The sequence below is a fragment of the Corvus cornix genome, chromosome 3 (genome assembly GCF_000738735.6).
Source record: "Corvus cornix cornix isolate S_Up_H32 chromosome 3, ASM73873v5, whole genome shotgun sequence".
Taxonomy (NCBI): Eukaryota; Metazoa; Chordata; class Aves; order Passeriformes; family Corvidae; genus Corvus; species Corvus cornix.
This window is the reverse complement of record NC_047056.1, coordinates 59,953,991-59,979,817: the sequence shown is the minus strand read 5'-3', so window position 1 is coordinate 59,979,817 and position 25,827 is coordinate 59,953,991. Positions and strand designations below refer to the sequence as shown.

The 25,827-nt window shown below is 40.6% G+C and overlaps 1 protein-coding gene across 3 annotated transcripts in view; it reads left to right on the top strand.

The window, feature by feature from the left end:
• The first annotated feature begins 5,296 nt into the window (after positions 1-5,296).
• Positions 5,297-25,827, top strand: part of TMEM200A (transmembrane protein 200A) — a 52,711-nt gene continuing 32,180 nt past the window's right edge. Inside the window, exons 1-4 of one of the 3 annotated variants that reach the window (XM_039569465.1) lie at positions 5,297-5,577; positions 14,313-14,414; positions 15,274-15,319; positions 16,453-16,547. The gene's annotated coding sequence lies outside the window, so the exon portion shown is untranslated. The remainder of the gene's footprint in view (positions 5,578-14,312; positions 14,415-15,273; positions 15,320-16,452; positions 16,548-25,827) is intronic. The other 2 variants (XM_039569464.1, XM_039569463.1) reach the window with 2 other exon arrangements.

Below are 25,827 nucleotides of genomic sequence, written 5' to 3'. Positions count from 1 at the left end.
GATTATTCTGTATGATTCTGACATTTTCTTGGCCCTGTGTTTCTTGACTTCCTTTGCTGTTATCAAATATCTGCACCATACTTCTGCTAAACAGGATCTCACTGATTTCCCTCGGTGGCATACAGCTGCAAACGGAGGAGATACTGTATGCTGTGAAAAGCTTACAGCTGAGTAAAGATGGTATGTAACAGATGAGTACCAGGAATTGAAATGGTCAGCTTGAGAATCAGTGGTTTCAGCATTGCAGCAAGTCGTTTTCAAGGTTTTTCCAGGAAAAATAGAAATGAGCTTCACGCTGGTGTTATAAGGACACGAGCAAAGTAGCTCTGCTGGCATTGATGATGAACTCCTGGTAGGACTAGTGGCACCAGAGAAGAAAAAAGAAGTTAATTACCTGTTAACCATCTTGTTGTTTGGTAATAGATACTGGTCTAAGGGGCAAGGAGCTAACCTGTCAGTAAAGCATGTATAAGCCAGTTTGCAGCAAGTATGTAAGCCCGTATAGCATAGGACAAGAAAAACTGGTAAAGACACCTCTTCTAAACCTCTCATGGTGAGAAAAGGTGGGTTTTGTTTTAGGAGAGACAGTGGGATTATTCAGATCATTTATGTCTGCATTTTGGTTACTAGCTTGTACCTCCTGAGTACATGGAACAGGCTGGTTATTTAATACTTAGACACCATTTCGGTCTGTGATTGCTTAAGCATTTTCTCATGAACAGATTAAAGAGATTAGATTTTGTACTTTCAGAGGCAGAAATCAGTCATTAGGGCAGAGTTTTGTTTGCAGTTACGTGTTTATTATTTATTGACTAACAAATAATTTTTTATCACCAAGAATTCTTGACACTCATTCACTGCTTATAGATACCATATTCTCACCAATCACACTACAAAAAAATTGAGTATGAACAAATCAGTATGAACAAATGATGGTTTGAAGACTTCTTTTATGTCTTATGTCACTGTTGTACCAAGAAACAAGCCAGAATCACGACACAAGTCCAAGGAGAAAATGGAATTATTTTATTAAACACAAGCTAGGTTATATACCTTTGTACGTAAGAGAGCATGATACGATTGGGAGCTTGACCAGCCACCCCTTAGAAGGATTGGCTGAGGTTCTCTAATACCCATTCAGAATATTTTCTCTAGTGTACCATAACAAGACCGTGCAGCTGCAAGATAAAGTCTTGGCTTACAAAAATCTCTACACTGTTTTCAGCTAGCTTGCATGAGAAGGGAAAACTTCACAAAATGCTTCAGCAGCTGGAAAATTCCTCTGCTCCTGCTTTTTAGCATCCACAGTCTCAATCCTAATTAAAGGGATAACAGATTTTGACCAATTTTTAAAAATTTAATATAATATGGAAAATAAGGTATGTAAGATAACAGTATCACAGTACAATTCACACTAAGTCTTAGCAAAAACAAAAACTTATGGTGTCATTTATTCTCACTGGAATGGTCTGGACCTGACTACAGCTGTTTAGCTCTAGTGGGGATCCTTTCAATCTTCAGTTTCATTTGTGTTCCAAATTCAGGATATTTCACATTTAACTTGTTATTACACAGGACAGTCAAGTGTCACAATTTTTAATGAAATTTGAAGTAGAAATAAATCTAGATCTTAGAAAAATATCATGTCCAAAACTAAAAGAATGCCTGCTTTCTCTTTAATTGGATTAAATTTATGGAAGACACACAGTTTGATCCACCCACTGCCTTGCTTATTACAGTAAATGGATGTCTTTTCATAGCATGAACTGAAAGGTGTAGGTTGGAAGGGAAATTAGTATAATACTGCTGACATCCCAACTTTCAAATAAAAGTATTCCATGCCTTTCACTCATGAGGCTAAAATTACTGATTCTTGCTATAATCTCAGAAGTAACCACTTTATAATTAATGTACTAAAATATTTGTTTTATCAAGTGTTAGCAATATCAGTGTTGACATTTAATGCCTGAAATATTGGTCTTGATATAGACTCTCCAGACATGTGCAGATGACTGAGATCTGAAGAGCCTCTTTCAGATCTCAGTCATTCTCCTCTTTCTACTGCAGATCAGGAGCAAATTCCTTAAATCAGTGATTTTAAGGTCAGTATAAAACTGCTGTATTTAGGAAAAGGAGCAGACACTACCCATCTTTAAGAATGTACTGGTAGAATTTTAGAAGGCTCCAGGCAACACAGGAAAGTAGCAAAACTGAACTTCATCTGCTTGCAAAACACATCTTCCATATGTCTGTCACTAGGGTGGGCAGTTCTTGTACTATAATCCACAGCAATCTCCCACAAAATGTGTTGCCCACAATAATTTAAATTATCACTTTTTTCTACATATAACTTATGGATCATGTATAAAACCAACAGTCATGGTTCACTGTCAGTGGGTTTTTAATATACAGCAAATGGAAGGGGAAGTCCACCCTAGAGATGCTTCTCACCTAGTAACAATACTGAAATTATCCTCCAGCCTATTTACTCTGTCCATAAAACCACACTGGTTCTGTCACTTGCCTAGGGTTTTTTTCCAGGATGGGCACTGTTTGAGGCCATAAATCATCTGAGGGTTTATGAGGATGGTTTCTTCATAGCAGCTAGTATGGGGCTAGCTGTTGGGATTTGTGCTGTTGATAAAATGGGGATGCATTAATTACTGCCAAGCAGTGCTTATGTAAGAGCCAAGGCCTTTTCTGCTTCTCACTCCAATCCACCAGGGAGGAGGCTGGGGGTGCACAAGGAGCTGGGCACAGACTGGATAGCTGGGATAGCTGACCCCAACTAGCCACATGGATATAGCATATGGTATCATGCTCAGCAAATAGAGCTGGAGGAAGGAGGAAGAGGGCCACGTTCAGAGTGATGGCATTTGTCTGCCCAAGTCACTGTTACACATGATGAAGCCCCTCTCTCCTGAAGATGGCTGAACACCTGCCTGCCCACAGGAAGTGGTAAATGAATTCCTTGTTTTGCTTTGCTTGCATACGTGGCTTTTGCTTTGCCTATTAAATGTCTTTATCTCAGCCCATGAGTTTTCTCACTTTTGCTCTTGTGATTCTCTCTGCCATCCCACCAGGGAAGAGCAAGCAAGTGGCTGTGTGGTGTTCAGTTGCCAGCTGGGGTTAAACAATGACAAGAAAAAAGGCACGGTGATACTCTACCTCATCCACTGTTGGAGGGAAAAGAAAGGTCACTAGCAAGAACTGAACAAATTTTTTGCCTTGTAGATTTAAAAGCCCCAGCCTTTCCAGAGTCAGTACAAGAACAGTGGTGAAACCAGCATGTTCATGTCACATCCCTGGTCAACATTTCATCATCTACTGACAGCACAGGAGGGTGACATTTCCCTATCTCTTCCACATCTACATTTTCCATAAATGCTAAAGAAAATTTCTGATTTTTTACTTGTAGACATATTGCATCTACTTGGGATTTGGTCGGCATGTATCATCCTTTCATCCATTGCCTCTGTGTGATACACAGCTGGGTCTTTCAAAATTTGACATTTCTGAAGTTGACAACTGCCTGCATACCAGTCCTCTCGCTAGTTGACATGAAATACATGTTACATCACACACAAACCAAATTACAGATCCAGCAAGAGCTGAATGAACAGACAGAAATCTGACACTTGAAAGTGATTCTTTATTCCTTGAATCAAAGCATGCTGAACAGCAGGAAATGCAATGTTTCAAACTTCTGAGGAACAGTACCTGCCTCTTTGCTAGTCCAGAGTTGTTGGCATTGTATCTCCTTGCTACAATAAGGTGATAATGGAGGATGTATTTAATGCAGAAGCCACTGCAGCCACCAGGATTATATTCTTTATAAAGCATACACTGAGAACTGACAACACATTGTAAAACCACAAAGCAATTGCATGCAGTTAGGACTGGAAGTACTATTACAGGATGGATGGTAGCTCCTAAGTCACTGTCTTGAGGAAAGCAGTTCCCAAGAAAAATTTAGATATGCTTATACCAAGGTCAGTATTTGTCTTTTTTTGGGAGATGCATTAGGTAGAATTACAGTAAATTGAATAAAAGAAAAAGGCAACACTTAAATCAACTTTAAAATACGAAATAAAACCTGCTACCAACGCAAAGCAAGTGCGGGGTCGTTCTTATTTTCCCCCCAAAAGACATGTTTGATGTGGAGAGCTCCCATGCAGGCTGGAGTCATCCCCTCTCCCAAGCCCATCTGCTGTATTACCTCGCCCGACTGGAAGGTGCGAGCACCAGGTAGATAAACTTTGCCGTCTCTGGCTGGACACGAGGGGTGGGCGGGCGGCCTCAAAAGAAACTCCCCAAAATATGCGTAAAAAGGAAAAGCTGAATCATAAAAGGTAATTGCATCCGAGGTCAAGAGCCCCCACATTGCGGTGAATCATTCTGCGCTCCCACGGTTCCCGTCGCGCTCTCACACGGGGTCAGGGAGGGCGGGAACCCGGAGGGCCCCCGCTCCCCTCTGCACCGTCAGGAAAGACCGACCCCCGCCAGGAAAGGCCGATTCCCGCCGGGAGACCGCAGGCGCGCCCGCGACACCGTGACCGGCACCCCCGCGCTCCCCTCCCGCGCCGGTGACTCCTCCCTCGCGGCCGCGGCCCCGAGCCCGGCGGGGCGGAACCGGGCGCGCTACAAATCCGCCGCTCCGGCGGGGCTGCCGGCAGAGCAGCGCGGGGAGGTCCCGCGGAGGAGGCGCTCCGGCCGGCTGGTCCCGGCGGGAGCGGCTGCTCGCGCTCTCCTTGGGGGAGCCGGCAAACTTCCCCGGGGGCGGGAGGTAGAGAAGGAACCGTGTCCCGGTACCGCGGCTCAGCCTGCCCCTTTCTCCGGCCGCCGTCCCGTCCCGGGCGGTGCCTGCGGCCAGACCTGCCTAGCGCCCGCCGGACTCGTCCCGTCTGCCTCCCATCGCCGCGACTGGCTACAGGGCTGCCTGCCTCCGCCTCGTCCCGTGGGGAGCGGAGGGAAACGAGGGGGTCGTTTCCATGGAGATAGGGCCGCAACCGCGCGGTTTCGGAGTGAAACTTTGCCGCGGGCGGGGCGGCGGGGCGCTGAGCGGAGCGCTCGGGCGGGCTGTGAGAGCGGGGTCCGTCCCCTTCCACCACCCCCGCGGCGCCGGGGACACCCTGCTGAGGAGCCGGGAAACTTTTGCGCCGCGGAGCCGCCGCCCGCCCACGCCCCCCGGGGCGGCTGCTTGGCGGCCGTCCCCTCTCGGCGGCTCCCGCGGAGCGCTGCTATGGCACCCGCCCGTCGCCGCGGGGCGAGCAGGGGGAGGCCGCCTCCGGCTGGCCGTGCGCTGGCGGCGGCGGGGGGGCGCGCAGCCCCCGGGCGGCGGGCGTCCTCCTCCGGCCGGCAGTGACCGCCCCGGCCCCGCTCCTGCCTGCTCGCCATGCCTGCCCCCGCCCGCCTCTCGCCGAGCACGGTGCCGGGGAAGGGCGAGGGGAGCCGCCGCCCTGTCACTCCCTGAGCCAGCCGCCGCCTCACCGGAGAAGCCCCGTGTCTGACGGGCACGGCGCAGCTCCGCAGTTCGCTGCGCCGGGAGGGCTGCGGGCACCGCGCACCTCCCCACAGGTAAGCGGCGAGGCGAGTGGGAGTGCGTGTGGTCGAGGTCTACCTTTCGTCCCCAAACTTCAACCCGCCCGAAGCCGTCACCCCTCCTCGGGAGCGGAGGGGCTGCGCCTTGCCCGTTCCTGCCGGCGGTGGCTGGGGGCACCGGGAAGCGCGCCCCTGACATCGGCGGCGAGGGGCAGGAGGGGAGCGGCACGGGTGGGTGGGTTTTTCCTTGCCAGAAATGGACTTTATGCCTCCCGAGCGGAGCGGGCTGGCGTGCCGGCGGCTGCCGCGCTCCGCGCAGCTGCTACACACCCTCTTTTGTCTGCGCTTGGGTCCGAAATACTTTAGTACTGCCGCTGCCTGCCCCGCCGGTCGGGATCCCGGCCGGCACTGCCCCGCCGGGGGCTGCCCCCAGGCTGCGCCCCCCGTGCCGCTCCCGACCCCGCGAGTTGCCCCTTTGCCTTTATTTTCACAGGAGCTGGGCTTTCCTTAACCTTTGTTTGCGGGGAAAATGGTGGTGCGCTGGGTATCTGGAAGGATGAGAGACAGATGGGGATTGCTCTATTCCCTTGCGTGCGAACATAACTCAGTGCTAAATAAATCGTTCACCGGGTAGATATAAGCTTACTAGTGAGGCAGACTTTGAAACAAAAGTACTGCGAACAGCTCGGATGCATGGCAGATATTCCTGAGAGCGTACTAACATAAATATTGTTAGTGTTTGCGCTTGAATTCAATACGTGTGCAGCTTTTGTGCAGATCTGGAATTGCAGTAGCTGTATCTACTTGACACTTAATAGTCTATTGTATGCAGTAGTTACGAAAAATAAAACTGGTTTTATTGTTCAAAGGCAAAAGTATCCAGACAAAAGTATTCCTTTAGTGTAGCATTCTGTGTACCATGAACTACAAAATAACCTGTAGCGATGTAGTGGACTTGCACTTCATAATGCTTTTAGGACCTGAGGACTGTATTGTTCAATAAAATTCTGTCAGCAAAGGTTTTGTCTTCTCTGCCTTACCTTCGTGCTAGCTCAATACACTAGCAACTATTCTGTTATTTTTCTCTAAGTAGATGATGCATAGAATCCATGTGATGGAAACCAAGTGTCCAGATAGGAAGAAACTGCATTTTTTTTTAGTAGTTTTGGTGCTGCTTTGTAGAAAGTGTGAAAAAAATCCCAACATTTAAACCATAAAATTATATTTCCATTGAATGTAACTGAAGTTCCTTAATGATTAAGCTAAAGGGTCATTCAAGTTGGAATTGTTTAGTGTACTTTTGTTGGCAGGAAATGTATGTTTAGCTAAATACTTGTTAGAAGATAATTGTAAGATAATTTTTAGAAATTCAAAACATGAGTTACAATTAGATATTTTGTCCTGAGAAGAGAAAAACACTGTCATGGATAAAGATATTGAGGTACTTAACTAGTAATTTGGGAAATAAAATCATATATAATTGATATTTTGTTGGCATAGAAACATTTTGTTTGTTGCTCCTTGGTTGGATTGCAACAATGATCCAACTGGAAGTTGGACACCTGATGCAAGCATTGAGCACGTTAGAATTACTTTATTCTATGTACAGACATAGTTTTGCCCAATATAACCTCACTGGAATTCATTTTTGTGGAAGCTCTGTAATCAGATTATAAAAAGTGGGCTGTTTGAATCTAATCCTGTGAAGTATGGACTAAGCAAGCCCTGCTCTGACAAAGGACTGGAATGTTTGCTCACTCTCAAGCAGGTGTGCAGTTCCAACTTCATCCCTAATGATCACCCAAGGTCTTGAGTTCATTGCACATGGCAATTTGTCCTGGTAACTTCAGTGAAACTCTTCACTGTCTTAACTGCACTACTAGACCTTCTCTGGACCAAGCCCTCTCTGTGTGTTCTGCCTCCACTTCCTTGAATGCTGGGCCTACAACACAAAATACCTGACACAAAATATCTATGCTTTGTGCCGGTGCTCACCTCAGCCACATCTCATGGGTTGTATATTCTCTGTTGACTCTCACCTGTTGGGGGCGAAAGGGGAAAATGCAAAGTGAAAATTGGTTAAGGAGTAGAGTACATCAGTGGAACAGCAGGAGGAGACTGCTACTTTTTGTGTTTTGTTCAGTATATTTTAGGAGCCAGAAATCAGAAATGCTGAAAATCAGTGGAAACACCCATTAAAATTACTGAAACCAGAAAAAGTTATAATATAAAATACATGAAACCTATTGTCATGAATAGTTTCCTATTTTTTTTTAAATTAACGATAGAATCCTGGCAGTCTTGTCTGTAATAGTGGTAGTGAATGTAGTAGAAGGGGAGCTGTGCGTCCTAGCTAGTGTTGCCTCAATTTGATTTGGTGCCATTGTGCTTTATAATAGTTCAGTTATTTGTAATCTACATGTTTGATCTCATGATACTGGAACAAAGGGGCAGGTGCAAATCATTTTCTGGTGTGCAAGATAGGAGAGTAAAACATATGAAGATGTGAAACATGAAAATGTAGCCATGTCATGCCAATTCAAACATTTTACGGTGCTTCAGACCTCTGTATGAGGCTGATAAACAGAGTCTAAGGAGACCAGTTCTGGAAAGGCAGCTGAAAACCTGGTAGAATACTGTAGTTTGTACTACAGTTCTGTGTAGAAGCCTTAACAAGATTTCAATCTATTCTCTGAAACCCTGTTAAAAATTTTGATGCTGCATTATGATGGATGTGGGAAGAAATCCCTTACTGTCAGGATTTAGGGGGGTCCATTCTCAATGCCCATTTATCAGCAGAATCTTTGTATTGCTTCCTGTGCTGCTAACTGCTTTTGAGTAACTCAAAGGTGCTAATAAATAGTTGAGTTAAAAATCTTCGTAGGGAAGTCGTGTACACTCTCCAAGCCTACTAGAAGTGGAGAAATGGAAATTGCAGGCGGTGCTTGAGTTAGTGCTCTAGTTTCAGTTAGTACTTTAGCTATACAATAAATATACTGTGAGGAAAAGTTTCTGCATTTCTCTTTCACTGGATAAAACATAAGAACTTACTTACCCAGAGATTGTGTGGGTTAAGTGGACTGTTGGTTGCATGGAAGGGTGGAATGCTGACAACATCAGTGAATTAAACTACTGAGCAGATGTTTACCCAGCTGTTGCTCTGCCCACTAGTTTTGCCAGCTTCTCAGTGTCCATCATTTGTGGAGCGTGTGAGAATGAGCACTGTTCTAAACTTTCATGCTGATGCTTCAGCCTAACTCTGAAGCAAGATGTTGTTACTCTGTTCCATCATTAACCATTGCCACATCAGACAATTCAGTACCGGGTGTATCTAAATGTGTAACTGCTCAGATAGGTGAATCTTGCCAGAGGCAGCCCAAGTGACATGATGGCAGAACTTAGTACTGAAATACTGACATTATATTAGTCTCTTAGTATAAATGAAATTACATTTTCTGTCCTGAACTTTCTTACAGGATCAGTGATTTTAAACTACATGATTCAGAGATGCCTTTTTTTAAAAATCAAGTTTTTCTTTATTTGCACAGCTAGTCAAGTGGGATGGATAACCTGTAGTACAGAAGTACTTGAAGTCTTTTATCTGCAGTAGTAGCAGAACGTGTTTGTATCACTCAGTTTTCTTTAGTCTTTTGCTGAATTTGTCAGCAAAAGAGTACCTGATGGTTTTAAAACAAGTTTATGTCCAGAAGACCTACCAAAAAGAAAGATGTTCATCCTCAGTAATTTCTTCTGCCCATCTGTGTTTCTGGTTGGGGAAAGTTATTGTTCTTTTTTCTGCATGTTTTAGTACCTAAAAAAGTGTGACAGGGTGATGCAAGTCCACCTAACCAAAACTAGGCATCTGAGGAACATTGCAAATGAGATGTAATGATACAGCAGAGCTTTTCAGGAAAAACAGACTTGTGGAAAATAAAGCAATAAACTACCTTTTTTTGTGCATAAAGATTCTGAAAAGTCTAATGTGAAATGTAAATGGTTTTCACTTTACTCTCTTGTGTCTGTCTATATCAACATGTTGTTATCATTTATATACCACTGGAATTGTTCCTTTTGTTGGAAGTGTGACCATTTTCCTCCTATTGAAATAAGCAGAAACAAAGGAGATATTTCTCTAAATTGTCTTTTAATTTCTCCCCACTAAGCTGAACGATGAAACTCTAACTTAATCAGAAAAACCAGGATTTTGTCACTTCAATGAAGAATGCTTTAGATACACACAATAATAAATCAGATTTTTAAAATCTCAAGAGATGTAAAATATAGCATAGGTTACTTTTCATAGGATCTAGTTCAAAGACAAAGAAGTAGAAGGAAAGAGGAAAAACCCCTTTTTACATTATTTTGTTTTTTCTAGTTGCTGTTTCACAGATAGAGTTGGACTGAGCATCCCAGTATTGAGATTTTAAAACCCATTGATAAAAAGTGCTAAAATTTGAGTCAGTTGAAACTACATTCATGCTAGGTGTGAAATGGAAAGGACCTTTTCGACAAAGCATTGATACAGTTGGGTGCTAATGGCCTACGAGTTCTGACAATTGGTTAGTTTCACTAAATTCTTTAAGTAGTAGAGGTTTGTGCTTTGATACCTGTGAAATGTAGCATTAGCTCAGAGACTGAATGTGATATCAAACCAAGTTTTTTAGATCTTTTCAATAGTAGTTACACTACTTTTTTCTAATAAAGGTGAAATTCTGAAAGTAATTTTAATTTCTGTCAATTTAAATCACCCTAAAAGCCCATTAATTAGAAGCCTGTTATAAATGTCACATGTTGAATTCGGTATCATAGTGGTAGCAGTAATATAAGGGTTTTTTCACATTCTCCATCTGAATGTGTCTGAATAAATTGCTCTGCTTTTCTGTAATCAGTTGCACATTGTTGAAGAACAAGTTTTTATCTAGTTAATTTTATTCCTTCCACTTTGCTATGTATTAGATGAAAAAAAAGTGCTATTATTTGTCCATCCATCTGGTGTAAAATTGTTGCTCAAAATCCTGGAGTTTTGTCTTTCCTTTGGGTAATTCAAAGTAACAAAGGCATATCACATATGTAATGTACATGTGAGATGTACAACTGATGTATTCCTTCATAAAGAGGAATGAAAGCAACCTTGTGTGTTGGGGCAGCATTTTGCTGCAGCAAACAAGCTTTCCCAAGGACTGTTCCTTGGAGCACACAGGGTGTACATAACAGCTGCTATAGGTTCTGTCTTTTGCATGATCTTCTGCTAGACAAACTTGGTGTATAAGGTGTGAGGCAGCCCTCTGCTTGGAAAAAGGGATGTGCCCTGCAACTGTGCTTTCTAGAGACGTGGATGTCAGGGTGGGGTCAACTGAATAAACCTGATACAGTGTCTGAGACTTGGCAGAGGTCTGCTTCTTGCTATAAATTATTGTGTATTTAACAGCTGGCTTGTTTCACCTGAGGTGTGACTATTATTTTTGTAGGAAGGAGAAGTTAGATGACGGAAAACAGACAAAAAAAAAGAACAAGGAAGGAAGAAAACAGGAGAGGGAGAAGGGAAAGGGGAAAAAGAGCAAAACACAAAATGGAAATATTGAAGATAGAAAAAATATGAAGGCAGAAAGAGAATTAGATATAATAAGTTGCATTTCTAAAGATAAATTATGCTACATCCAGTGTTATAAATGGAAAGAAACTCAAATCATGGAGATAATAGTAAGAATAAAAGATGTGGTGGTATTTCTTTTTTGAAGCATTTTGAAAATCAGACTGGAAAATTAAGAGATTAATTCTTGTCTCCCTGAGATGCATTTTAAATGAACTGTCTTTGTTGTGTAGTAAGTAAAATGTTCTGCAAAAATGATGTTAAACACTTCTTCCAGAAGATACACTGTAAGTAAATCAGTTCAAACAGACATATTAAAGGAAAGGGAGCTATGAAGGATTGCTTGTTTACAAAGATTGAAACTGCATTTTGAAGTACTTGGAAGTTAGGTGAACTGTTGTTTTCATTTGCAAGCAGACTAATACTCTAAACCCAAAAGTTATCAACATGTTGATCTATTCAATTTGTCATTGTCTCGCAGAAGACCAGTGAGCACAATAAGCATAACGGGGACATCCTTCAAACACTGGATAATTAACTGGTATTTATCATGAATACTTAGCTACCATACTTACACAGATTTTTCTTTCTGATATGTTTTTGCTGTATGTGTGTTAAGAAACTGATGAAGCCAAGACCTGTTTTCTGGCCGTGAGGTCAGCCAGAGTGGTCTGGCTCTGTGTGGGTGTTAAACTGTCTTTCAGATGGTCATATCCAAACTGACTGTTTGGAAAGAGCTTCTGGACTGAACCAGCTAAGTGCCTGAGAGGGTGTTAGCTGACCTTGATTGCTAATGTCCCTAGCATCCTTGTGGTAGTGTGAAAGAGCCCACTACCTGGGCCTGTGCCTGGGGACACCAGCCAGTACTGAGCATGAAATCCATGATTTGTTAGAATGTTTTTCCACCTCAGCTGAAGCTATCTTACTACAATGATCCTAATGTACACAGATTTTAAACAGAAGTAGTATGTTAAAAGCTATATTTGGAAGATATTGTCTGCTCTAATTATGTTAAAAGAAATCTGATGTCAGTTTGCTATCACAGTAATATAGAAAATGGAATTTGGAACATTATCTTTGGATGCACAAAGTTTGTGGAATTGGTGGAAGAACATACTGGGACACCAAGAGAGTGGCCACCTTGTGGCAAAGAGGGCCAACAGAATCCTGTAGTGCATTAGGAAAAGCATTGCCAGCAGCATGAGGGATGTGATCCTGCCCCTGTACTCAGCCCTGCTGAGGCCACATCTGGAGTGCTGTTTCCAGTTCTGGGATCCTCAGCATAAGAGAGACATGGAGCTCCTGGAGCAGGTCCAGTGGAGGGCTATGAGGATGACTGGGGGACTGGAGCGCCTCTCTTATGAGGAAGGGCTGAGGGATCTGGGCCTGTTCAGCCTTGAGAAGAGATGACTGGGAGGGGACTTGATCAGTGTGTATAAATGTCTAAAAGGGAGAGACATCCAAGAGGATGGAGCCAGGCTCTGCTTGGTGGTGCAAACCACTAGGGCAAGAGGCAATGGACAGAAACTGATGCGCAGGAAGTTCCACCTGAATATGAGGAAGAACTTTTTGCTGTGCAGTGGCTATGCAGTGGAACAGATTGCCTGGAGAGGGTGTGGAGTCTCCCTCACTGGGGATATTGAACAACTGTCTGGACACAATCCTATGCCATGTTCTCTAGGATAACCCTACTTGAGAAAGGAGGCTGGACGAGATGACCTACTGTGGTCTCTTCCAACCTGACTGATAGTGTGCCCATACTCCCAAATGGATTACAAGAGATTTACCAAACAAGCACAAAACCTGCACACAAAATAAACCTCTAGCTGACAGTTCCTTACTGTCACAATTATTTGCCTGGTAATAGTAGCCTGTACAAAAATGGCTAGCAGATATTAATAATAAACATCCAGAGGCCTAACAGACTCTTTTTGGGAAGTCCTGTCTTGCCATTAATATGGTTTATAGTCTTTAGAGCAGTAGAATCCCTTTGCATTAATTCAGTGCCAAAGTGTTTTCCCCAAACCCTTGCTATGACCCCTACAAAGTATTTGCTTTGCTCTTTTCCAGGAAGACATTTCTTCTCAAATTACTTTGCAGATGCCTATTCTGAATTTATTGCCATTCTTTTGCTAATTCAATATTATTCTCGCAGGACGTGGCCTCATTAACTGGTGCCCATGGTGGAATATCTGCATACATTGCTGGAACATAGTTCAGTAGACTATATTATATTAGAAAGACATGAGTCTGAGACAAGCTTGCAACCAATATACATACCAATTAAATTACACACAGAAGCATTTACTGATTAAGGACAAGCAATGCTGTGTTTTGAAGAACACAGTTTGTAATTTTTTTGTTGTCCTACTGACTGTACAGTTGAAATGATAATGAAAATTGCTGAGACTGTAGTTCTTTTTTATTAAAGTTCTTAATCTTGTGAACTTTAAAATTCAGTTAGATTGGTGTTTGGTTGGTTTTTCCCTGTGAAATTCAGAGATTATGACTAGATGGCATTCCATACATTATCTAATTCCTGTAAAAGAGATGAGATTATCACAGAATCAGACTTAGACTACGAGAGGCTGGGCCCAGATGAAGTAGTATAGCTTTTTTTAATGTTTTGTTGCGCAGCTTTTACAGCATGCGTGTGATTATAGGTTAGGAAGAAATTCTCCACTGAAAGGGTTGTCAAGCATTGTAACAGGCTGCCAAGGAAGTGGTTGAGTCACCATCCCTGGAGGTACTTAAAAAGCATGTAGATGTGGCATGTAGAGACATGGTTTAGTGGTGGACTTGGAAATGAGTGCTAAGGTACTGGTTAGGATCATGATCTCTGCGGTCTTTTCCAATCTAAATGAGTCTATGACTTCATGATGTGATGGTCGTGGGTTTTCTTACTTTCTCCGAAGAATTTTAAAAGTACTTAATCTTTGCTTTTACAAACATTTTTGTCAGTGTGCATGTTACCAAGTATCTACCCTGCGTTAGGGAAGGCAAAGTCCAAAGGGAGAATGTGGAGCAGAAAGTGGTCTGTGTGACCCTTAGTTTCTGCACTCCTTCCTTCCAGAGTTTAGACCTAGACTCAGGGAAAACTCTTTATCTCTTTTATAGAATATTCTAGTTGTTACTAGACCAAATTTAATTCTGAGTAAGGTCTGTCAATCTTGGTTTTCAGGTTTGTGCTTAGGAGGTAATTTTCAGCTGAGAATATTAAGTGCTTTGGAAATGGGCCATTGCTTAAAACTCCTTAAGAAGCCAAGATCAGCATCACCCTCAGGTTAAGTATGACTTTGTTAAACCTTGTGACTGAAGAGATGGGCTTCGGAATTCAGTTCGGAGCTTTCTTTCCTAATCTAGCTGTTCTCACAGTTGAAGAAACATTTGCTGGGGAAATGGGAAGGAAAAGGAAAAGGAAAATGTGGAAGGTCTGCTACAGCAGACTATGAATTCAGAGGGGGAAAGTGAGAGAGTCTAGTTAAACCAGTCTAGAATCGAGAAGGCCCTTGGAGACGGTGCTGATGTTATGGAAATATAAATTGGAAGGTTTTTCCGATGAGTCATGTGCTCTGAAATTAGTTGAGAATGTTGCTCTTCCAACCGTGAGACTGTGCTTGGAAATACCCATATTTCCAAAAAACTCTTCTAAGACTCAGAGGCTTGTGGCTTCTCAGGTTAGACCTGAAGCTTGGAGGTCTGGGTAATGTTTATTATGTGGGTTCTTCGATTGCTTTATATTAATAGTCTCAATATTGTGCTCAATCACCTACATTTGATTCCACTACAGGCATTCAGTAGCTGGGTGCTGTAGCAGGAAACACACAAACTGACAGAGTTTGTTATACTTTGATAAAAAATTGTGGGTAAACAACTGTAGGTAAATTCTCACTCCTTGACAATTGCAGGACTGTGAATATAATGATATTATGAAGGCAGAATGTAGATAGATTGGTCAATAGTACAGCAACAAAATGTCAATTATTCTATAGCAACAAGACTATAATTTTTGCAAATAATATCTTAATCAAGTAGTAGGGAGGCTCTTGTCTGAGTAACTGAAGGAAGTGGGTCTTATGCAGTGTGGCTAGAAGTATGTGTGGCATTAATATCATAACACTGTTTTCCTTCATGTTTTTCAGTAAATCCACAAGGAATGATGAGGCCAGCTGTTGGCATTTGCCAAGGGTAAGCAGTTCAGAAGAGAAAACACATGGTAGGAATAACACTCAGGTCTTGAGCAGTGACAGCAGAGGCTTTGACATAGAGCAGCTAAAGGGCACTGGAAAAGGGGTCTGATCTGTTGTGCCAGCTGCTCTCCAGAGGTTTGTAGTTTCAGAACTCTTTGCAAACACTCAATTGAAAAGCCTGTGTTCAACAGCTGCATTGCTCTGAAAGATTGTCCTTAGCATGGTCATATGTGTGTTTGTACTGCTTCTTGTCTCCTTTTCCACCATATTTCTGCCTTTTAGACTGTGAGGTACTGAGTGGTGTGCTGTGGGATGTGTCCTGGGGGGATGTGCAGCCACACTCCAGCCCACATACATGGGTTCACAGTACGGAAGGTAGACAGAGGGTCTGCAGGAATGGGTATTCACAGAGGTTGCTAAGATAAGCATGAGGTTCAGGTTCTCAACATTTTTTATCTAGATCTTGAGGCAGTTTGTTTTTTCAAAAGCTGAGATTTTGAGCATGTAATTACATGGACCTTGAAATTAAGGTGCTGGGCAGGTTTCTGCAATTCCTGTGCCTAAAATTTCATCTTGATGGGAAATTACCTTCTCAGACAGAAACATCAAGGAGAGGATAAGACAGAATATGTCTACAGATCCTACTTTATACATTTCTTACTGTTTTAGATGCAGTGAGGTTTTCCTTAAAAAATAGAATTTGAGATTTGGTCAAAACAATAGAAATGTTTGAAAAAGCATTTAAAATCACTTTTGCGTATGTCACGTGTAAAACCATGTGGCTGTGATTAAACAAGCTCATTGTGTGCGAAAGCTAGGGGATGACTGTTGCTGAGCATAACTTGCTTTAAACAGATTTTTCAGAAGGATTATCAGTCATCATGATCAGACTGTAAAAACAGAAAATATGAGCGGCAGCAGAGATCTGAAAAACAGACAGAGAAATGATCCTGGATTCCATCAAAACCCAAAAGTTTATACTACTTCATGTTACAGCTTTGATAAAATGGAAGTTGATGAATGGCTGCTGTTAATAATTTTATATTTGGCTTGTGTTTTAGTTTTCAGGATACTTTATTGTAAAAATTTTTTATTGCTCATTCTTGGTATGGGTTTTGTTTGTTTTTACAGAGACAGACTGCATATTTATAGTGCAGCAACTCTCCACATTCTGTCTGGATAGCTCTTGAAGGAGGAGCATGGAGAAAGCATGGCTATGTAGACAAGTTAGTATTGCATTATTTGAACATTCATCTGAATCTAATGTGGCTCTTCTGGCTGATACGACAGTAATTTCTACTTTTCTCAATCAAACCTGCCTTTTCCATATATGAGTGTGTATGTGTGTGTGTGTGTGTATAAAAATCTTGGGACAAGAGTGGGGAGTTTGTGCAACTGTTGCTCCTCTCTTTGTTAAAAAAAATATAATAAAACCAGGTAGTGGATTTGCTTCATATGGAAGCTTGTAGGCCCTACTTTTGTTGTTTGCTTCAAAGAATAGCTGCAGAAGCACCTTAGTGCTGTAGCCCTATTTTATGATGTGACCCAAGTCACTCCTGTATTGTATAGATGTAGAGAAGATACCAGACTGTAGTAAAACATGTAACAATCTCATGGACATGATGTTATATATAAGTTGTGATAATTGCTGTCTTACTCTGTTCCTCTGTGAAATAGTCCTTTAAATCCTTCAGGTTTTTTGTGTCCATGCAATGTTCTCTTCTCTCTTTGTAGTGTAGGAGATCCATCCTATTCTCTTTTGCTTCACTTCTCCTGTTGTGCTTTTTTCTACATCAGAGCAGCAAATGCTCCAGGAATCAAATGGTAATTTAGGTTTGCTTATATCTAGGGTGCACACAGCTAGGAGCTGCATACTGCACCATGGAATAACTCCTTCAGTTTTTAGAGTTGTATGTATTAAACAGGTCAGCAAAGACAAAAGAATTTGAATTCTCTGCTATTGTTACATTTCGCATCAGTATAAATCCTCAATTTTAATGAAAGTTTTGATATATGTCACAAAACTGGTGGAGGGTTAGATATTACAGATTGAGTATTGGATGATACCAGTCAAAAATTGTCTTTTCCTGCTATGAGCTTAAGAACACTGTAAAAAGATTGAATTATTCTTGTTTGGTTACTGTTGGTCTGGTAGTGTCTTGAGATCCTGTCTATGTGAAGTTACAGGCAGATTTCTTATGTATTTCAACAAAGGTAGGATTTTATTCAGTATGTTAGGTAGTTGTGGGCCTTGTGCTGGTTCTTACATGGCCCAAATATGTAAAAAATGTTTTCTGTGAATTATGCCTTTATTACACAAACAAGCCAAAACAGCTCTCCGCAGCTAGAAGTGTTTTCGTTCAAAGCCATGACAATCAGTTTCTGCTAATAAGCTGCCATCATGGGGAACCCCCAAAGCCTTCTGGAATGTGCTTTCTGCAAAGATGACACTCTAGTTTATCTAAGCCATGTTAAGGTGGTATTTTTTTGTTGTTGTTGTCTTAATGTCTCTGAATATATGCTTTTATCAGCTGGATTTTAAAATGTCTGAGTTCCAGATTTCTAAATGATATGTGTAACACGCCCTGAAGTAGAATGAACTTTGGAAGTTCAGATTTGGAAGGAGAGATTTTTTCCATCTAATTTCTTTTATTATAATAGAATATTATGAACCATATGATAGGTTAATTGAGTTAATCAAGATATTAAGAAGATGTTTAGTTTTCTTATTAGTGATATTCAAACTCTTAAAGGCAACATAATGGGGAAGATGTCTCTTCTAGTCCAGGAGAAACACTTTTTAGAGAACTTTTAGAAATACCCTAACACAAGTACTGAATACTTTCTGTGGCCAGTAAATTTCAGGAGGTCACATGTTCATTCTGCGAAAAAAACTGACGATTCGTGAAAGCCCATATACCTTGTTTCAAAAATAGCAGTAAAATTTCAGTAACCTGTACATCCCAGGGTGCTTGAGCAGTTAAGATTGGAGTTGTAGGAAGGATTATATAGATGCATTGAGAATTTACTTTCTTCCTTAGGGTTCTACAACCCCATTTCCTGTGGTTGGAAACATTAGTTTTCCGTGATCTGACCTGCTGCTTTGTATGACATAAGGCTGTGAGAGTAAGAGGTCTATGCCTAATAAAGCTCCTCTCAGAATACACTCTGACAGCTATTGGCTGCATTTTGGAGAGAACCTATTACGTTCTTTCATCTACTCAGCAGTATTCATTGATCCAGAAGAAAACCTTCCTCCCAGGTTCAGATGTGCAAAGAAGTGACTGAGTGTGCACGCTTCCATTGACACATAGTCGCTGGGGACTGAACGGCCAGGCTGAGGTCTTCATTTTCTCTGCCACAGGTCAGAGTTGCAGCAGCTGCCAAGGCAAATTTGGGCTTGCTGTGAGTATTGGTATTTGTCATTCATTAGGCTTAAAGTGTCTCGTTGTATGAAGAGGGGTAAGAGCAGCCAGTTGCTTAAATGGTGTAAAAGCTGTTGCATTCCTGTGCTGGACAGTTTGTACTGTTGCTGTAATTGAAGCATCAGTATTAAATCTGTAGTGTATTTCTGAGCTGTTTCAAATACAGAGTTGTACACCTGAACTTCATACAACAGTATCTAGAAATAATATATTCAGGTCACAATTGTCTTGTTGTGGAAGCACAGGCATAAGAATCTTGACAATGAGGGGTTTGTTCCTGGCTTTGCCAGAGTTGGCCTGTGACTTTGGAGAGCTTGTCTGACCCTGCCTTCCCAGAAATGCATAGACACCTTGTTCCCATGTTATTTTAATTCCTTTGGTGAATATTATCTTTAGTGTCTTTTCTTTCAGTTTGCCTGGCTGCAAAACGGGGATATTTCTGTAGGAAGTTTGCCATTCTTACACACTTGTGAGAATTTTTTGAGACATTTGAATGACAGGTGCTATGTAAAATCAAGTCAGTATTATATACCGTGAGTGGAAAGAGCTCTGTGAATGTTGGCACCTGAGCAGAGTCATTAATCCTAGAAGACGTCATGCACCAAAATGTATTGGAAATCAGAATATTGAAACTGCAAATAAAATAACAATTGAAATTGGAAACATTTCTAACCATGAAAAGAATGAGTTAAAGTATCTCCTAAGAGCTGAGTTGTCTCTATTGAAACCAAGACTATCTATCTGAAACAAGTAATTCATGGAGGAGTTATAGACTTGATACAGAAATCAGAACTGAATTTCCTTGCTTATGTATGCACAAGAAAATGGTCTTTTCTGGCCTAAAATATCCATGCATATACATATTTTTTTCAGCTGAACAGTCAGTTGTAAGTTTGTGGCTAAATAGTGCTTTTCTCTAGAGGGATTTAAATTCCATCAAAGCTATTATTTTGAACTGTATAATGTAAGCTTGTTATGTAGACAAACATAATGGCCCGGCTGTTTATTTTAGGCAACTCCCTCCAACTGTATGGATAAATACATGTTGGAGATAATGTTGATCTCCAGCATGCGTCTCCTTGCTGAAGTTTATATTGCACATGCTCAGTGTAGTGAATGAAACAAATGTGTCTAAGTAGAAAGAAAATTCTGCAGACACATCATTGCCTTACAGGCAACTCCTGTTGGCTGAGTCTCAGTTACTCTTGTCCACTGTTAAGCCTCAAGTGTGGGATTTGGAGAGTCTGTCCAAGGAATTGATGAGGATAGATCATATTTTTGAAAGAAGGGCATTATGACATTTGTGTTTTGTTCTTGGTGAGGTATTGGACTGCCCCACCAGTAGACCTGAGAGAAGGAAGGTTAGACAGTTTTTCCTGAACAGAAATAAAATAGTTGACAATGTGATCTGGCTAACTATGAATGAAATACGATTTTTGAGCATACTTAATCCCTCTAGTATCTCATGCAAATGCTATCTCAAATAAACAGTGTAAGGAGGAATCCATATTTTCATAAGCAAAATAATGCTTTGGCTATTTTAACAAAGAAGGTAAAAATTACCCAACACACTGTTGGTGAAGAGATTGGTTTGGCTTGTTTATGGGATAATTAACAAGTTTTTGAAAAAGGTTGCAGTAGCACTTACTGAGAATACTATAGACAGTTACTGTGTTGCTAGTATGTTTGCAAGGTTAGACCAAAGTGTGGGTAAGATTTCTCACTTCATGTCACAAAGCAGCCCATGATGTGGTGGTCTCAAAGAATCATTGAGAGTTTGTCTGGTAATTTCAGTGGAACCAGGATTTCATATGCAAAATTAAATAACATCAATATCTTGCTTATTCTAAAATTCTCATTTGCTACCCAAAACTCTTGGACTTCAACAAATCCTTTGTGTTTGCAGAGTCTATAACTGGGCTCAACTTAATATGATTGTGCAGTTCTTTCTGACTTACTCTTTTTTACAAGAAAAATCATTGATATGAGAAAGATTGACAGAATAGTATGTGAAATATTCAGAATTATCCCCATTCTTAAATATGGTGTCTTGGTTAATAACGGAGAACTGAGGTGTTAGCCTGCAAAATTTGTGTTGCATAAAGAGAGGTTTTGTGGTATATTTTTCTTTGAATGGCATTTTACAATTTTGTGCAGAATAGATCATTATTCTCTGTGTGTGTGTGTCTGTGTCCTGTTCTTTCATGTTATTGTTGAGCCTGAACAGATAACAGAACTCATGTCCCAGTTATACCAACAATCGGCATAGAATTTATGTGTATGTAAGAAGTTTCAGATTTTCAAATAAGCAGTTCAAAATATGAATGTCACTGTTGCTATGTATTTTTCCCCAATCTCATTTAGCAGTCAAGCAACCAGTTTTTGGTGAAGTTTTCACAAAAACATCAGATGCAGTTTCATAAAAGGCCTAAGCTATTAAATTCTGGCAAAATTACAGAGATGAATTTACAAAAAAAGTAACCAGGTAACTGGTTAACGTGGCATTTTAAGTGGACTTGGAAACGGAAACTATTTCCTTGCAATGATACAGAATACAATGTATCACAGGAAAGGAGAGAGGCAGGGCCATTTACAATAATTAGCTTATAAATTCTTGTGGTCTGTGACAGAATCGGCTGGAACTGCTGGACTAGATTCTGTCAAGCTGTCATGGTTCATTCTTGTACTCAGTTTTAAGCAGTATCAATTGCAGGCTCAGACTATCTTTTAAAGCAAAATATTTGGAAATAACTTACATCTACAGCTATCTAGTTAGTTCTAAATTTAATCTTTCCTGTATACCAAAGGTGTCAGTGGAGAGTGAGGTACAAGGAAAATACAGAGGAAGCTCAGTATCTTTGGTGGATAATCTTGAAAAATATCAGTTGGGAAAATACAAGAATTACCAAAGAATGACAGATTTTCGTAACTGTTTCTTCATTATAATTCTTAGGGAAAGAAAGGTGAGTCATACTCTGGATGCATTTTTTTTTCAGTGAACTATGGGAGGTTTCATTATGCTCAGTTTGACTTTAACTGTGAAAGCTCTTCATCTGGAGTATGTCTGACTGTAGTGATCATTAACAATGATTACGTTTTAAATTGAGATGCTGATGGCAGAGAAAGTGGGGGATTTTACCAAGAGGACATCAACCAGCCTTACTATGCAGACATAAAAATTTTTCATAATGATTAAAAAATATACATTCATGGTCTACTTTTCTGTAGGTTTCCTGATAATCTAAGAATTTGTATCATAGCACATGATTTAAATACTTTGACAGTTGTATACTCTAGTCCATCATTTATCTGTCAGTGAATGACAAGTCCTTGCAGCCAGAGATAGTTTGACTCTATTAATACACTTCCCCAAAATCTAATGGGAATGATTTGATGTCAAATCATTACAAAATAATAAGTGGTCTGCAGTGGACCTTTCATAAAGATCTTCCCCTAGAACTGTACATCTCATATTCCAATTAATCATATGTGTTCATTAGAAATTGGGCTCTGTCAGCCACACACAGTTATGCTAAAAGATAGCTCTGTTTGGATGAATGTGGAGAAAAAGAAGTACTGGCTCTCAAAATGCGAGGACGGACACGAGGACTAATTTTCTCTTGTACTTTCTCTAGGATGCAACTTCCTCAGACAAACGGCAATCCTTGGTACCAGTGCCTGAAGGGCAGGGCTATTCGTTTTCATGAGAGCCCTTCAGCTAATAATGAGCTGTTCAACACAAAGTTGACTGTATCTGCACATTGCAGTGTCAGAGATTTTGTTACCTGCTTAAGCAGCACCAAGCCGTCTGGGGAAAACAGCACCTCTGCAAAAAGGAAAAGAAAATGATGTTGCATCCAAGGCAGCAGGAGGTGCTGCTCTGCTTTCAAGCCCCAAGCAAGCACTGTTGCATGGTGCTTTGGTTTGGATTTTGTTATCTGTAGCTCAGAGTTCAGTTTACTGCACTTGGTTGCATGGTGTTAGTATGCCCAGTGGCTGCAATTCTGACTGATCATAAAAGGGGAAAAGACTCTTTATGGTCTGCAGAAAAGATCCTGGGTGTCTCTTCAAAGGCTGGACAACAAAGAGTATCCAAGGATTGTTGTAAAAGTGCTATTAATGTTGTAAAAGCAAATATTTAATAATACATGCTAGATTTATCTGTAAAGCCTCTTGTTTTATCTGGAAGTAATAATTTAGTCACTTTTTATTTGCTGAAAATAAACACTCACTGAATATTAGTACATCTGTACTAATACACATGTACACTATCCATTAGTACATGTATACTGAACAAAAGATACATTTTATTTCTTTTCTTCTTCTGTAAAACCTGTACACCGTGTAGTTACACCATACATTAACTTAGTTCAGCTTCTTGATGATTTAAGGGTACTAATTATTATGATTTATCTTTACCAAAAATCTGTCCAGTGCTGGGCTGAGTAAAACTTTCAAGGTCTTGGAACAAATGAGTGACTTATGAAATAAAAGATGAAGAGAAGTATAGAGAGCTAAGGAAATCAGTGAGAATCTAAAGCGAGTTAGTATTTTCATACAATCCTTATTCTCCCTGTAATGTTGTCTTGTTTTACTTGTTTGCATATTTTTTTTTCCTGTGCTCTACTTTATGCTGAACACATGTAGTGGACTTCAGTCCTTGCTTTGTCATAAGGTTGCTTTGGATAAAGTCTTTACTGTCACTCTGAAACAGTTTTTGAAGGAAGAGGAGGCAAGGGTAGGCATTATCTATAAATGTCAGAATACCGTTCTGATAGTCAACATCTTGGAGTGACTTCGATAAAACATGAGTTTTCCTGGTTCCTCTACGGAAGTGAGGAAGTAACCAACCCTATTTCTCGGATGTGAACACGTGTGGTAACATACGGACAAGTGATCTACCACAGACAGACCAGGCTTTGTTTCAAGAGAACACTGGGAGCAAGCCAAAATAAGGCTTTTAGAGTACAGAAGCACATGGGAGGCATAGATTAAAAAGATATTCAGAGAAAATATTTTTCTCCGTGGTCATAGCATACTTAACTGCAGTCAGCTTGCTGAGCATAAAAATAAGCTGCTGAATGCACCTTTCAATTAATTTTAATATGAAGAATTCCTCAGGATAATTGATGCACCGTAACAGAAAATTAAAATCTAGGGAAAGTTCAGGGAAGCGAAGGTAGTATTACATTTGCTGGAAGCATCTACTCAGATGTGCCTGCAGGAAAGAAGAGGCCTGTTCTCTACAGTCACCAGTTAGGTGAGGCAAAGGCAATTTTTTAATTGAACTTACTAGGAAAATAAGAAATATAAAGAGGCAAGGAAAATTAGTACACTAAAGGTGTAATAGGGGAAGTACTGATCTCTTCTCTTTGGTGCCCAGTGACAGAACCCGAGGGAGTGGCCTGAAGTGTGTCAGGGGAGGTTTAGGCTGGATATTAGGAAAGGGTAAAACACCAGCGGGTGTTTGAGCACTGGAAGAGGCTCCCCAGGTCACAGTACCAAGCCTGACGGAATTCGAGAAGCGTTTGGACAATGCTCTCCTGGCCCATGATGTGACTGTTGGGGATGGTCCTGTGGTGGGTCAGGGGCTGGACTCAATGATCCTTGTGGGTCCCCTCCAACTCAGGGTATTCTATGATTCTCTTTTGAGATGTGGACTAGTGTGCTTTATTTTTATAGTCTGTGATGCTGAAAGGAGCTCATAGGTGATGTTTTTACTGTGTGTGTTACTGCTGCTAAAAACTTCAGAGCTGAACTATTTTCATAAACTAAAAATTGAAGAAATTTTACACAGCAGGAAAACTTATAAAAATAATTTTTCCACTTTTTGGCCACGTGTATCCTGTTCCTTATGGTTATTCAAAGTGTCAGTCCTACAAATAAACTAAAATACAAGCCTAGAAAATCATACCGCTTATGTGTTTCTTTGATAAGCAAAACCATATGAAATTACACATATGATTAGATCTGCCAGTTTCTGTGGAATGACAATTTTTCCCTAACTGCCAAGCAACAAAATGAAAAGCTATGGTACTCTGGCCTCAGCCCCACAGATTTTTGCCAGTTTTAGCAGCCGATCGTCACATGAAAAATCACACTGATTTTAATGGAGGGAATTCCAGGATTTAGGTGCAATAAAGGCATTTTATTTCTGAACAAATTCTGCATCCAACTTGTAAGATTATAATGTTATTTTGCTTACAAGATGCAATAACTCTGATGAATTTGCTGTAAAATTTTTGCGATTCTAAAATTAAGAAGAAAGTGCAGATAAGCAGATGTTTACAAATCAGGGTCTCTGTAGAAGTTTATGCTAAATTTATAGACATAAAGCACACTTTTGTCACTATAGAAATAACAATTTAAGTTCCCATAATTCCTGTGGGTATATTAAAATGATTCTTTTACTTTTTAAGGTTATAAAAAGATCAACCTTTTCAAGTTCCACAATAATGATGATCATATTGTTTAATAAGCCACTTTAATGCTGAAGCATGAATGTTTAAGAATGAAAAACAAGATCTGATCTCTTAAAATTTGAGAACACCTCCAAAGACTCCTAAGCATATAAATTATAAACCATAGCAGCACTTATTTTGAAAAGCATCAAGGCACGCATCAAGAATTACTGAGAATAGAAATAATAATTCTGAATTACAAATAGCATTCTAATCCCATTTAAACTGATGGCAACCTCCTGTTGCTTGAACTTAAGATTTAACCTTTTGTCTTGGTATATGCTTTTGAAGCACATATAGGCATTAAGATATCTAATTGATAAGACAAATGACTTGAAAATTATGCAGAGCATGGGGACATAGAGGTGAAGCATAGGCAGAAAGCATGGAGAAGAAAGTTAACCCTATAATTTGATGGCTTCCATACCTCTTCCTTTCCAACTTTTTTTCTCAACTAAAGGTTAGTTCATGTAACCCTCCTATAACTAGGTGACTAAACAAAGTATGTGCTTATCTTCATTTTTATGGCATACTTTTACTTACCACTCTCTTTCTGCTGGGAGGGATAAGATGTATTGCTTTTGTATTTTATTTCAAAATCCTCAGCAGTCTTCCAGGAG